Source organism: Danio rerio, chromosome 7, assembly GCF_049306965.1.
Source record: "Danio rerio strain Tuebingen ecotype United States chromosome 7, GRCz12tu, whole genome shotgun sequence".
In the NCBI taxonomy this organism is placed as follows: Eukaryota; Metazoa; Chordata; class Actinopteri; order Cypriniformes; family Danionidae; genus Danio; species Danio rerio.
Window position 1 is genome coordinate 70,935,863 of NC_133182.1, and position 14,138 is coordinate 70,950,000.

Genomic DNA, 14,138 nt, shown 5'->3' on the forward strand with positions numbered 1-14,138 from the left:
TGTTATTTGTGTTATTCCTGTTGTGGCAGTCATCAATCAATCAATCAATCAACCAATCAATCAAATACATATTTTATCATAAATTATATATTTTGTCACCACAAAACCAAATATAAAGCATAATATCAAATAACAGAGTTTTTATTCTAATTCTAACCTCTTTTTACTCTATAGATAGGCTTGTCACAATTATCAGTATATCTATTTATCGTGCAATGCTTAAAATCAAATCAAATAAAATTAAATCAGATCACTTTTATTGTCACATCATTAGCAGCACGTGTGCTATGATGAGTGAAAAGCTTAGGTTCTGGCTCCAGACAGTGCAAAATACAGACATTGCAAATAAAATGACAGTGCAAAATACAACAACATATTCAGGACAATTTAAAATTGACAGCGATATGTACAATGAATAGGTGTCCACATAGTTGTAGGCAGTGTTGTTTCAAGTATGGATTGGTTAAAGTGCAGTGCATGCTACATATTGATGGTGTGCAGTGAGGGGTATGGAAGAGTCTGTGTGGGGTGTGTTAAGTGTTCATCAGCCTGATAGTCTGAGAATAGAAGCTTTCCTTCAGCCGGCTTTTGCGTGAGCGGATGCTGTGGAACCATCTGCTTGAGGGTAGCAGAGAGAAAAGTCTATGGCTTGGGGGGCTGGAGTCGCTGATAATTCTCTTGGCTTTCCTCATACACCGCCTGGTGTAAATGTGCTGGAGGGAGGGAGCTCACCTCCTACTACGCGTCCAGCAGTTCGCACAATCCTATGCAGGCCTTTGCGATTGCTGCTGCTGCTATTTCCATACCAGGTGGGGATACAGCCAGACAGAGTGCTCTCCACAGTGCAGGTGTAGAATGAGCGGAGGATGTGGGGGCTCATTCCAAACCTCCTGAGACGCCTGAGGAAGAAGAGGCGTTGTTGTGCCTTCTGCACTGCGTCTGTGTGAGCAGTCCATGTCAAATCCACAGCGATGTGGACTCTAAGAAACTTGAAAGTGCTGAAAGTGTGTTCTCTCTTCTCTCTCCTGAAATCCACCACCAGCTTGGAGATGACCTCAATATTTCTTGGCATTGCATACAGTGCTAACTGCTCAGCATAACTGAGTTCACCCCTTTTTTAAAAAAAATATATTTTTATCCATTTCTCAGTGAAGATATTTATTTTAGTGCATTTAAACAAAACAGATTTATTAATCATATTTATTAAAATAATATTTCAGTCACCAAACATATTTAATAAATGAAAGATAATGCAATTAAATTCAAGCAAAATATTGCAAAAATAATAAAATAAATACAACCTTCAAAATTTCAACACATTTTAATTAAAATTTTTTTTTGCTTCTTTTGATTTTTCCTCTTTTTTTAAAATTTGTATTTAATATTTTTTCATAAAATAAATTTGGGTGTACTAGTTTTTGGAGCGTTATCCTAAGTAATTTTGTTAGATAAGCTCCAGATTTGTCTTCAGTACTGACTAATCTAATGTACATACACAAAAATAATATTGTAAATCTTCCTATAAAAAAATCTGAATTTAAAAGAGAGATTTGTTTGGGTTGCACTTATATATGCTGTGCACTGTATATTTACAAATTCACAAATAACTTTATGAATGGCCATTTTACAATGGCATTTACATTCTACCTTACCGGTGTCACAGTTTATAATTGGACATTTATCTTATAGGACATTTAGTAGTGTATATAATAGGACATTTACCTTTTTAACATCAAGTTATAGAATCTAAATGACCTAAAGTATGTTAAGAGTTTATGGCTATTTGTATTATTATGCTGTTATATAATCATTTTATAATCTGTGGCATAAATGATCTTAAAATGACAATAATATTGCTTATCGCAACAAATTCTGTGACAATATGTCACACAACAAATATTCCTTATAGTGACAGGCCTATCCATACAATATATATTGTCATAATGCACAGTCCTAAATGAAACTGCATAAGCTCGTTTCATATGTCCTGTTTTGATGTCACATCACTATGTGCTCCAAAATAACATGTTTAATGATTGAACTATTAAAAACAGTGCATTTTAGTTGGTCAGCGCAGGTACACTTATTAATAGATTAATCTATAAAAAGAGGTAGTGGATACCTTTATGAATCATTATAAATATAAACTTGTTTATAGTTTAACTCTGGTGAAGGTTGTTCTTTAACCAGCTGTGTGAGATTGTTAATTCACATCATCGTCTTCTGTGGATGAGCAACAACGTCCTGTCTTAAAAACAAAAACATCTCTTTTCCTCAAAAGATGATTCACACTTCTTAATTTATTATGCATTACGAGGTAAAGCTCTGGTTTAGTTATCAAAGATGACAAATCTAATAAGAATAATGCAGTTAATCAGGCCAATAATAATAAAAATAAATTGGCAGAAAAAAATTCAAACCTTAAGTACCACATTCCTGTTTCAACCATAATCCTGTTTTCAACATAAATAATACGAATACAAAGGAGATTGATTGACAGCACTATTACACTGAAATGATTTGGAGTAGAAACGATTTACACTTGAACATTTATGTACAATTTCATAATCAGTTGTTTAATCAGTACTAAAATAAATATACATTTTAAAGAGACGCTCTACATTTTTAGAAATACATTGTAAAAATACATTTTACAACTCCCCTAGAGTTAAACAGTTGAGTTTTAGCATTTTTAACCCCATCAGCCAGTCAAGTGGGAGCACTTTTAGCTTAGCTTAGCATAAATCATTGAATCGGATTAGACCGTTAGCATCTCGTTCGAAAATGACCAAAGAGTTTAATTAATTCACCTATCTAAAGCTTAATTCTTGCATCATAGACTATAGCTGCGCCCCAAATGGCACACTATGCACTTATGCACTATGGACTAATGCACTTTCACACTTAATAGCATAGTATATGGATGTAGTGTTGTCCCAAATGCAACACAAATGGTTTTTACTAAAAGGAAATTCAAACCGTTTCCCAGATGACGTTTGTCAGTTCCCAAATTAGTCAAATAAATGACCAAAGTACCAAATAATACCTGCCATGACTATGACTATACCATCTAGAGGCGGTACAGTCACTCTCATAGGAGAATTTTGCTTTTATAATCCAAAATAAATAATGTAATGTTAAGATATTATCTGTTGTTCCTAATACTTGGATAGGCGACAAGGCTTTTGTCAGGTAGTTTATTGTCATCTTGGCACTATATAACAAATGGCATAAAATGGTCTTAAATAGACAATAATATCATTTATCACAATATATTTTGGTGGAATATAACGTACAACAAAACATAGATATCATGGCAGGCATAGTGGAGGTGATATATTACTATTTTAGTCCACAAAGCATTTGACAACCTGAAGGTCTGATGAACATTCATCACATTTTTGATCTAAACCAGCTCTCTGTCTGTCTGTATGGCTGGAATTTCCTCAATAACGGTCAGTGCTGTTGGCCACTACAGTGCAGTGCAGTGCTGCATCCCTCTGAAGATCTCGTCTAGATCAGACTCTGCCAGCACGCTCTGCCAGTTGTGTGTTTTGCACACTATGTACTCCAACACCCTCATTTGTCAGGGGTTAGTCCATGTGTTACTGTTAAATAAGGAATTTCTGCTTAGGAGCTTTGCCATGTTGATACAAGCACAAAAAATAGCCTGGAAAGAACTTCTTTTTGGCCAGACATGAAACCAATCAGATTGTATGCAATTCTGGATGTTGGGCATCAGTTTACACAGTACTTATAAATTATATTTTATGCACCGATCTGTTTAAACGCTAGCCAATGACGAATGATATCCCCTTATTTAGTATGTTTGCAGAATTGACAGTTGCTGAACTTTGATGTTATTCACCTAACAACTCCCTGACCTAGAAACAGCATAGTACAGGTTGTCAGAGTAGCATTTGAGAGCACTCAGACTAGTGACGCTATAAGGTATTAGTAATAGTAACTATTTATTAAAATTATGTCATATTAAAAACCCTTTAACTGCCTGCACTATTAAATGGTTGACCATATTTTGACTGTTTTAAAAAATGACTGTTCAATTCATTTAAAGAATGACTGTATTAGTTAATAGCTTACACACACAGCATTGTTGGTTTACAAAATAAATAAATAAATAAATAAATCAAGCAAACATAATTCTGTTGCACTACTACACTTGATTTTGGTTTTCATTCATTCATTTTCTTTTCAGCTTAGTCCCTTTATTTATCTGGGGTTGCCACAGCGGAAAGAACCGCCATCTTATCCAGCACACATTTTACACAGCAGATGCCCTTCCAGCTTCAACCCGTCTCTGGGAAACATCCATACACACTCATTCACACTCATACACTACCAGGGCCGGAGCAAGCTGAACTGCCGCTCCAGGCAAAGGACGGTCACGCCGCCCTCAACCCTAAAGTGAAAGTTGTCCTCTCTATTCTGCTGTTCTAGACGCGGATATAACAGAGGGCGTGGGTGGTGAGGGTAGTGTCCCGGACGCAGCCCTCTCTATTCTGCCTTCCTAAACGTGGATATAACTGAGGGCGCGGGTGGTGAGGGTAGTGTCGCGGACACTGCACTCTCTATTCTGCCATCCTAGACGCGGGTATAACTGAGGGCGCGGGTGGTGAGGGTAGTGTCGCGGATGCCACCCTCTCTATTCTGCTGTCCTAGACGCGGATATAACAGAGGGCGCGGGTGGTGAGGGTAGTGTCCCGGACGCAGCCCTCTCTATTCTGCCTTCCTAAACATGGATATAACTGAGGGCGCGGGTGGTGAGGGTAGTGTCGCGGACACTGCACTCTCTATTCTGCCATCCTAGACGCGGGTATAACTGAGGGCGCGGGTGGTGAGGGTAGTGTCCCGGACGCAGCCCTCTCTATTCTGCCTTCCTAAACGTGGATATAACTGAGGGCGCGGGTGGTGAGGGTAGTGTCGCGGACACTGCACTCTCTATTCTGCCATCCTAGACGCGGGTATAACTGAGGGCGCGGGTGGTGAGGGTAGTGTCGCGGACACCGCACTCTCTATTCTGCCGTCCTAGACGCGAGTATAACTGAGGGCGCGGGTGGTGAGGGTAGTGTCGCGGACGCCACCCTCTCTATTCTGCTGTCCTAGATGCGGATATAACTGAGGGCGCGGGTGGTGAGGATAGTGTCGTGGACGCCACCCTCTCTATTCTGCTGTCCTAGATGCGGATATACTGTAACTGAGGGCGCGGGTGGAGAGGGTAGTGTTGGGGACGCCACCCTCTCTATTCATGCCACCCTAGGTGGCCGCCTAGGTCGTATCTATGTACGCGCCGGCCCTGAACACTACAGACATTTTAGGCTACCCAAATCACCTGTACCACATGTCTTTGGACTGTGAGGGAAACCAGAGCACCCGGAGAAAACCCATGCGAACGCAGAGAGAACATGCAAACTCCACACAGAACTGACCCAGCCGAGGCTCGAACCAGCGACCTTCTTGTTGTAAGGCGACAGCACTACCTAATGCACCACAGCATCGCCTTGATTTTGGTTTTATCGTAAAAAATAAATAAATAAGAAAACATGTTAAATGAGAATCTGACATTTTTATGGCATACCTCAAAAAATAAAGATGATTTAAGATTCAAAAATGTTTTATTTTGAATAATTTTGGTACTTTTACCATAGATCGACATACTGTATCAAACACTGTATCAAATGGGGCTTCATTTCGATAGTGATCTGAAATTTAGCAAACAAGTAAATTCAGTTGTTAAATCCAGTTTTTACCATCTACGACTTGTGGCAAAAGTGAAGTCATTTCTCTCTTGTAATGACCTTGAGAAGGTGATCCATGCTTTCATTTTGGGAAGACTTGACTATTGAAATTCTCTATATGTGGGTATTAGTCGAAATGCTCTTGAATAGAGTGCAATTAGTACAAAATGCAGCTGCGAGACTTCTGACAGGGACTCAGCACATACAGTTCTTTCCTCTCTGAACTGGCTGCCTGTTAGGTCACAGATTTAGCATTTCTCTGTACCATTGTGTAGATCTGTTGCGAGGCCTCTCCATATTGGATTGAAAGAGCGTTTACTGGTAGCTCTGTCTCAGCTTGTAATTAGTGGTTTTCACCAAAGCTTGAGTTAAACACAGGTTCGGCACTTAGGGAGTTTGTAAACTGTGCAGTCGGACACATAAAAAAGTGAAATCCCAAAAATAAATGCAGTGTTTCTCCATGAGCTCATAATCAATTAGCACAATAAATGTTTTAATACATCGCACTCAACACAATATTTAACATCTCCGTGGAAACTGGATCAAAAACATGGCATGTTGCACTGACGTCAGACTTTAGCCATGTTTTCGGTTAGACCTGTGAACTTTCCTTTCCTCCGTAAAAGCACCTTTCCATGAGTGCACGTTTCCTGTTCAGCAGTTTTGTAAAGGTCTTCCAGCTGGATGAATATGTGCAAGACTCTGTTCAAAAATACAGTGGGGAAAATAAGTATTAAACACGTCATCATTTTTTCTCAGAAAACAAATTTCTAAAGGTGCTGTTGACTAACAATTTTTACCTTACAATTTTTACCAGATGTTAATAACCAGGCCCGGATTAATAATTCAGAGGCCCCTAGGCACAATGTCTTGTAGGCCCTCTACCTAGCCACATCCCTACAGTTGAATTAAAAAAAAAAAAAAGATTAATATAATTGTCACATAACCAGCGATCGTTCTCCAGAGATCGCTGGTTCTCACACGAACACTAGGACTACAATTCCGCCTTCTTCTGGACTATATATGCATACATGCACTTTTCCCAGACACTCACACCTGCTCACTCATCTAGCTTGATTACATTCGCACAGGACTTTCAGAGACTGATTAGAAACCCTACATAGGCCACTCATTCACCCATCCTGTTTGCCGAGTCTTGTTAGCTGTTTCAGTTGCATTACTACGCGTTACTCCTTGCCTTGTTTCCCCGTGTTTAGACCTCAGCCTTGTTTACCTTTTGTTCTCCTGTTTAGCCGCCTGCCTTTCGACCTATTGCATGTTTATATGACTACGATTCTGGATTTGCATACACATACCCGTTTGTACCTGTATGACCACTGCTTGCCTGACGCTGAATAAACCTGCATATTGGATCTTACCTCCAGTTGTCTCTGTCACTCCAATAATATTTGTTAAATACAGTTTATCAATAATGTTTTGCCTGTATTTTTTAAATAAATGATATACAGTACATATATTTCTAGTCTACAAAGATGTAACTTATTTTTAAAGCATTTAACCAGTTAAACTCCGTGGACCCGGTACCGGTCCGTGACGTCATTGACTTTCACTTTAAAATTGAAAGCGCTAGCAGTTCTTCAGATCCCCTTAAGTGGTTTCATTTGAAAGTGTAGAATCTATATTTTATGCACATATGCATCACTTTGGTTTTTATTCTACTGTACGAAAGTTATTTACACTTAAATATACAGTATTTTGGATACCCAGGCTAGGTATTTTACATTGGTTCATTTTCATATTTTTCATGTGACACATGTACAAGTTATAGCTCAAATGAAAGCTCTTGCCGGTGCTCATACGGTTCTAGCATTCAATTTACTGAATTATATTCACATATCAAACAGTTGTTGAATGAATCGCCATGTTTCCATGGCGCAGAAGTAAAAACAATACATTTATGATCAATATGCAGCCCCAGATAGCACAGACAGCTGTCATCTCTTACCTTATGCTGTGCGCTTCAGGGCCATTTCTCCTCTGTTTTTGAGGTGATATGCATTAGTAATCCTTTTATATGTCTGACGTGGTCCAAACACAGTGAATTATGTTTGATCAAACAAAAGAATAGTGAAATTTGAAAACAATGATTGGTCCCTGTGCTTATATAACACCTCTCATCAGTTGGAATACAATAACTTTTGCATAGCTGATGGTAGAGACATTTTTTTTTTCTATGACTACAGACATGTGCAGAAACCACCAAAATTAACAGCAAGCTAGACCAGACAGAACCTAAATGGTACACTTTCAAATTTGTGTTAATAAAAAAAAATAAAAAATACGAAAAGCGTGTTTTTTTAGGTGTTTATTATAACACAGCCAACATATACAGATATTTTAAACACTTTCAATAGTGTTTTATGAAAATTCAAAGGGTTTTCTTTAAAATGGTACTAATTTTTGCATTTAGACCTTTGCATGAGGATTTGGGAAGCTTTTAAATTTAGGTAGGCAAAATCCAGGCAGAAATCCCAAAATAACAGCTTTAAACAAAGTTTAACTAGTTAAAGCACACTTTGAAAAAAAAAACATACTAATACTAGGGGAAATGAATGGATTTTAATTTACTTGTTCAAGTTCCTTGAAGCAGTACTAAAAAATTATATTTAAGGGTATTTTTAATGTATAACTTCTACAAACTGATAATGCACATGATTTGGATATAACACCTCTTCAATCCAGTTCTATGAATCTGAGTCCTCCATAAGACACACACTTATTAATGATTCCTACTTGTCTTCCTCGTGATGAAGAGTAGGCAAAATGTGATATGTAGTGGGAGAAAAAAGAACGTGTTGGTCAGATGCTGGATTCAAACCGGGTTTTCGATCAGTTGCGTAAAAAGATGTTGCGATGCACTTTACGAGATACGCCACTCACACTGCTGTCTGATGCACTTTTAAGTTTTTGTCTCTGTCAATTAAACGGTGATAGGCATCAACCGCTTAACTAGTTTATTCCAACGAAGTGCGCTACTTGCACTTATCCTAACTAGACACTCCAAAATCTGCATTAAATATAGTAACATTCATAGTGAACTGAATTATAGCAACATGAAGCTAATTTGAGCTGAATTATTATTGTTTTTGTCTGATAAATAATATCAAATTTACTGTCCTGTCCCATAGATGCTGCATTCATTTTTTATTTTTTTTTGTAATTTGATGCAAAGATGATAAAATACATAGATAAATACATTCAAATGGACATACTTAAAAAAAAAATCTGAAAATAAAAACTTTCAAGGATTTAAGATTATGATGAACATTAAAGGTCAGGAAAAGGGTTCAACAGTCGTGATATGTCAACACGACAGCAACTGAAGGCTCTCATAGATAGTCCTGCAGAGTGAAAACAACTGTGATCCGATGACTTTAAGAATCATGCTATGTAAAAGCAGATCTTAAAGAGAGATCTCCTAAGACATCGCATTGTAAAATTGGATCTCTCGTTTACAAGAATGTGCAAAAACATGAACTTCTGCTGGTCTGAATAACTGGGAATACATCAAAGTTATTCTGGCATCTGGGATGCCAAGAGGAGGGCTTCAGGTGGTTTGTAACAGGTAGCGCTTGATCCGCATGGCCATGTGTTTTTCTTTTCTCCTGGAACACGAGACCTGTCTATTCTGAGCCTGTTCGCTCACATATCAATTCTTCTGCCTCACTATTTCTGCCGCGCTGTAATGCAAGTTGATCCTCAGAGCTCATCAGCGGACATTAATGTCTGCAGTGTTTTGGAAGTCAAAGACTGAGGACGTGCAGAACGTTTTTTTAGCATTAGTGCTGCCTCACAAAGAATGATAAGATATAGTATCTTTTAAACAATCTCAAAGATTAGTGCAAAGTCACTTTAAATTTGTTAGGTAATCGATTTCAGTTTGTTTCAATACTAGTGTGTATTACTGTAATGCGTTCAGATAGTTAAAAGCACATTCAGTTTTGTTTAACGAGGCTGTCTTAAAGTATTAAAAGTTGTTAAACTGATTTAGAGAAATTTAAGGCCCTTACAGTTTTTTAAAAAAGTCTTAAATGCTATCTTAGGTAGATTATACAATGATTATACAATGTATGCTACAGTTTGCCTGAATTTAATCTGCAAGATGCTGTGTAGTTTATGAAATCGATAACATCCTGCTAGATTTGACATCACGCTGCTTTGTTTACTGCAGTATCCAAGGCAGGACCGTTATTTCTGCAATTCTATAAGTGCCACAAGCTGGATTAGCATTTTTATTCAGTATATGAATAATATTTTAGTTTGGGATTTGCTTTTTACAATCAGTATTTAGTAAATATATTGTAAGTTAAAAAGTTAAACTGACTGGAGGTCCATTCCTACTGTAACAAAACTGTACAACCTCAAACTCATACACCACGCTACTGAGAAATGTAGTTAAAGGTTCAGGACACCCTGGAGAACTTTTTTTTATATATTAACAGATGTGAGTGTGTGGAGCATCAGTTAGGACAATGTTAGCACCTGTTAGCTTTAATTGTGGGGAAACTGGATAATTTTGAGCTTTTGTCAGCTAATTTCAGCTTCCGGGTTTAAAATGATTTTTGGGGCGGGATCAAAATCGGCGACGTAGCGCAGAACTGCAAGTGCAATGATGACGCGTCGGTTTCTCATTATTATTCATAGTGGAGTTTTCTTATCCTATGAGAAGTACCGGCTGCTTAATTATTCATGAGAGCACATGCTTTCTGAAGGCGAGACCTGCCAGTTTCAAGCAAGCTGTGAGTGAGACACAGACCAACGGCACGTAGCTGTTCATGAAGGCTCGTATGTGTTTGTTTCCATGATCCACGGGGTTTGTTGCATGTTTTTTCCCCGCGATCCTGTCAGGGCCGATCAAACAGCAAAGCTGTGTGTGTGCTGCAAGCATTTTAGTCGGGAGAGCAGCACGAGAATTAGAGAATGGCGGATGTTGACTTTTATCAGGAGTTCGTTCACATTCAGACACATCGCCGTGCTGCTGTGTTTGCCTAAATCCTCTATATTACCAGCAGGGCTAATGGTTAAAATAGACAGGTCAGGAGACCTGCTGCACTGAGTCTGCATTCAAAATCTATAATTTAGACCCGGGGATCGAGGGAGAATCCTCATAGTGTTTACATGAACACACTTATCTTTATAATGATATAAATTGTGGTTATGTGTATATGAAATTACAAATAACAAATGTTGCAGGGCATTAAATTACTGTTTATTTCTTTGCATTTTAACTTTGTAAACTATAAACTCATGCGTCTCCTCACGGTTTTTGTCTCAGTTTGTGAGCTAACTGACAACAACAGTTGTTCGCTCCCCTTCTCCCCTGCTGGCCACGCCCACTCCTGCCCGATGCTCGCGGAGCTCCACGCCCATTAATCATGCATCTTTTGAAAAAATTCTGAAGTAGACTTTAACCGAAAGTGGGGGGTGTCATGGCCCTTTAAGCTAGTAGCTACACTGCTACGCTTACTGCCCATCACTGTTTATGTGATAAAGTCGCTTTGGCCAGAGGAGTCTGAATTTCGCTAATCGAAAACTTTGTGAGTCATATATCATTCGAAAAGAAAGGGCCTGTTTTTATTTCTGTATACTCACGATAATGACTAAAACCATTTGCTTTTATAGAATAAAGAACGGCTAGGTTACTTACCTGCAGATGCTTCCTCAGCTTTGACATTTGATGTTGAATGTATTTTAAAGGTTCACGAAACCCTCGAGTACTTTTTTTGAGATTTTAACAGATTTGAGTGTGTTGAGCATCAGTTAGGACAATGTTAGCTCCTGTGTAATTTTGAGCTTTTCTCAGCTAATTTCAGCTTCCGGGTTTAAACTGATTTTTGGGGCGGGATCAAAATCGGCGACGTAGCGCAGAACTGCAGGTGCAAAGATGACGCGTCGGTTTCTCATTATTATTCATAGCTGAGTTTTCTTATCCTATGAGAAGAGCCGGTTTCTTAATTATTCATGACTGCACATGCTTTCTGAAGTCAAAGCAGACCTGGCTGCCAGTGCCAAGCTCAGCTCGGCTGTGAAATCCAACGTTGATGACTGGGTGAGATGCGTCCGCGGACCCAAGGCACACAGTATTTACTCGTTCATGAAGGGTTCATGTGTTTGTTTCCATGATCCACGGGGTTTGTTGCATGTTTTTCCCTGCGATTCTGTCAGGGCCAATACAGCAAAGTTGTGTGTGTGCGAGAATTGGAGAATGGCAGTCTTTTATCAGGAGTTCGTTTACATTTAGACACATCGCCGTGCTGCTGTGTTCGCCTAAATCCTCCAGATAACCAGCAGGGCTAATGGTTAAAATAGACAGGGCAGAAACCTGCTGCACTGAATCTGCATTTAAACCCGAGGATTGAGGGAAAAGTCCTTATTTAGTGTTTATATTAACACGATTATCTTTATAATGATATAAATTGTGGTTATGTGTAGCTATATGAAATTATAAATATAGCAGGGCATTAAATTGCTGTTCATTTCTTAGCATTTTAACTTTGTAAACTATAAAATCATGGGTCTCCGCTAGGTTTGTGTCTCATTTTGTGAACCGACTGAAAACAGTTGCTCGCTCCCCTCCTTCTCCCCTGCCTTGCTGGCCACGCCCACTCTTGCCCTTTGCTCGCGGAGCTCCACGCCCACTAAGATGCATCTTTTGAAAAAATTCTGAGGTGGACCTGAACCGAAAGTGGGGGGTGTCATGACCCTTTAACAGCTGCAAACAAATTTTGCACAGAACTGTTATATGTGTGTTCTTCCCGGATTTCAGGGTGATTTTTTATTTTATTTCCAGCAATGAAATGTATTTTTATATACGGCAAAATTATTTCTATTCATCCTGTTCTAAGTGGAATTTGAACTGGCATTTCCAGAAAATGGGATTTGGGCACATTAGCAAGCATGTTAATGGAAGGAAGCAATGTATTTATATAGCACATTTTCATGTGTATCACCATACACCCAAAGCACTTTACAGTCATATAAACAAAATTTGAATAAAAGCCAGCCAAAACAAAGTTCTTTTTGAGTTTGTTTTGGCTGTTTGAAACAGCTCAACAAAGCACATTTGGAGGAGTTCAGTTTGGCTATTAAACTCTTTGAGCTACCATTGGTCCATTTGGGATTTTGGAATCAGTGGGTGTGTTTTGATACTCCACTGCCTTTTGAAGTGTGATTTATTCCACCCGATTAATTTTTCAAAGTTTTTCTTTTCTTATTTATGCTTTTGAATTTAATTATAATACCTTGATCTTTCGTCCAAAAGATCAACATTGTCCCCTTCGTGCGGCAAAAAGGATGGTAGATGTGGTGCACTGCAAATTAATTCGGGAAAGTAATCAAAAGCTACAGAATAGCACCGCTTTAATAAATGGCCTTAGCAAAATGCACTTTGCATATTTATAACAGTCAAAGCAACAGATTAATATTATTTAACATATTCCAGATTTTTAAAGAACATATTTAGATAAATCAAATCAAATCACTTTTGTCACATCATCAGCAGCATGATGAGTAAAAAGCTTAGGTGCTGGCTCCAGACAGTACAAAATAGATACAGTGCAAATAAAATGTCAGTGCAAAATACAGACAGTGCAAATACAAAGACAGTGAAAATTGACAGCGATATGTACAATGAATAGGGGTCCACATAGTTGTAGGCAGTGTTGTTGTTGTAGTATGGATTGGTTAAAGTGCAGTGCATGCTACATATTGATGGGGTCCAGTGAGGGGTATGGAAGAGTCTGTGTGTGTGGGGTGTGTTAAGTGTTCATAAGCCTGGTAGTCTGAGGAAAGAAGCTTTCCTTCAGCCGGCTGGTGCGTGACCGGATGCTGTGGAACCGTCTGCCTGAGGGTAGCAGAGAGAAAAGTCTATGGCTGGGGTGGCTGGTCTGACTCTGATACTGATAATTCTCTTGGCTTTCCTCATGCACCGCCTGGTGTAGATGTTCTGGAGGGAGGAAAGCTCACCTGTGTAACCCCATTTGTATTCTTTAACATTTTCATAAGTAACTGTAATTTAATTACACGTTTTTTACTCAGTAACTGTAACAAATTACTGTTACTTTTAGTTTGTAATTAAATAATGCCGTTACATGTAACTAGTTACTCCCCAACACTGCCTGTTGCACATGTAATCTTCAAAGTTCATGACGTAGTGTTTATTCGCATCTTCAGCAGCTCACACATGATTTGTCGCACATTACTGTCAGTTACACATCAGTGGACCAATCAGAAGAACTTGGAGGTGAGGAAAGAGTTGCTCACTGGCTCCTGTGTGCAAAGTTGACATGACAACAATAGTGGAACTATTTCTAAATGCTGCTTTTTAGATGCAAAGATGCATTCAAAGATGCAAGTTGTTGC

General features: G+C 38.7%; 1 protein-coding gene and 1 long non-coding RNA gene across 51 annotated transcripts in view; one reads left to right on the forward strand and one right to left on the reverse strand.

The window, feature by feature from the left end:
* The window catches only part of mical2a (microtubule associated monooxygenase, calponin and LIM domain containing 2a), a 144,075-nt gene that overhangs the window by 5,414 nt on the left and 124,523 nt on the right, over window positions 1–14,138 (forward strand). The window lies entirely within an intron of this gene.
* LOC141375188 (uncharacterized) lies at window positions 477–8,991 on the reverse strand. Its single transcript, XR_012382811.1, has 3 exons — window positions 6,788–8,991; window positions 5,472–6,732; window positions 477–2,420 (listed from the first exon to the last, which is right to left on the reverse strand). It is a non-coding gene; the product is annotated as an uncharacterized lncRNA (long non-coding RNA).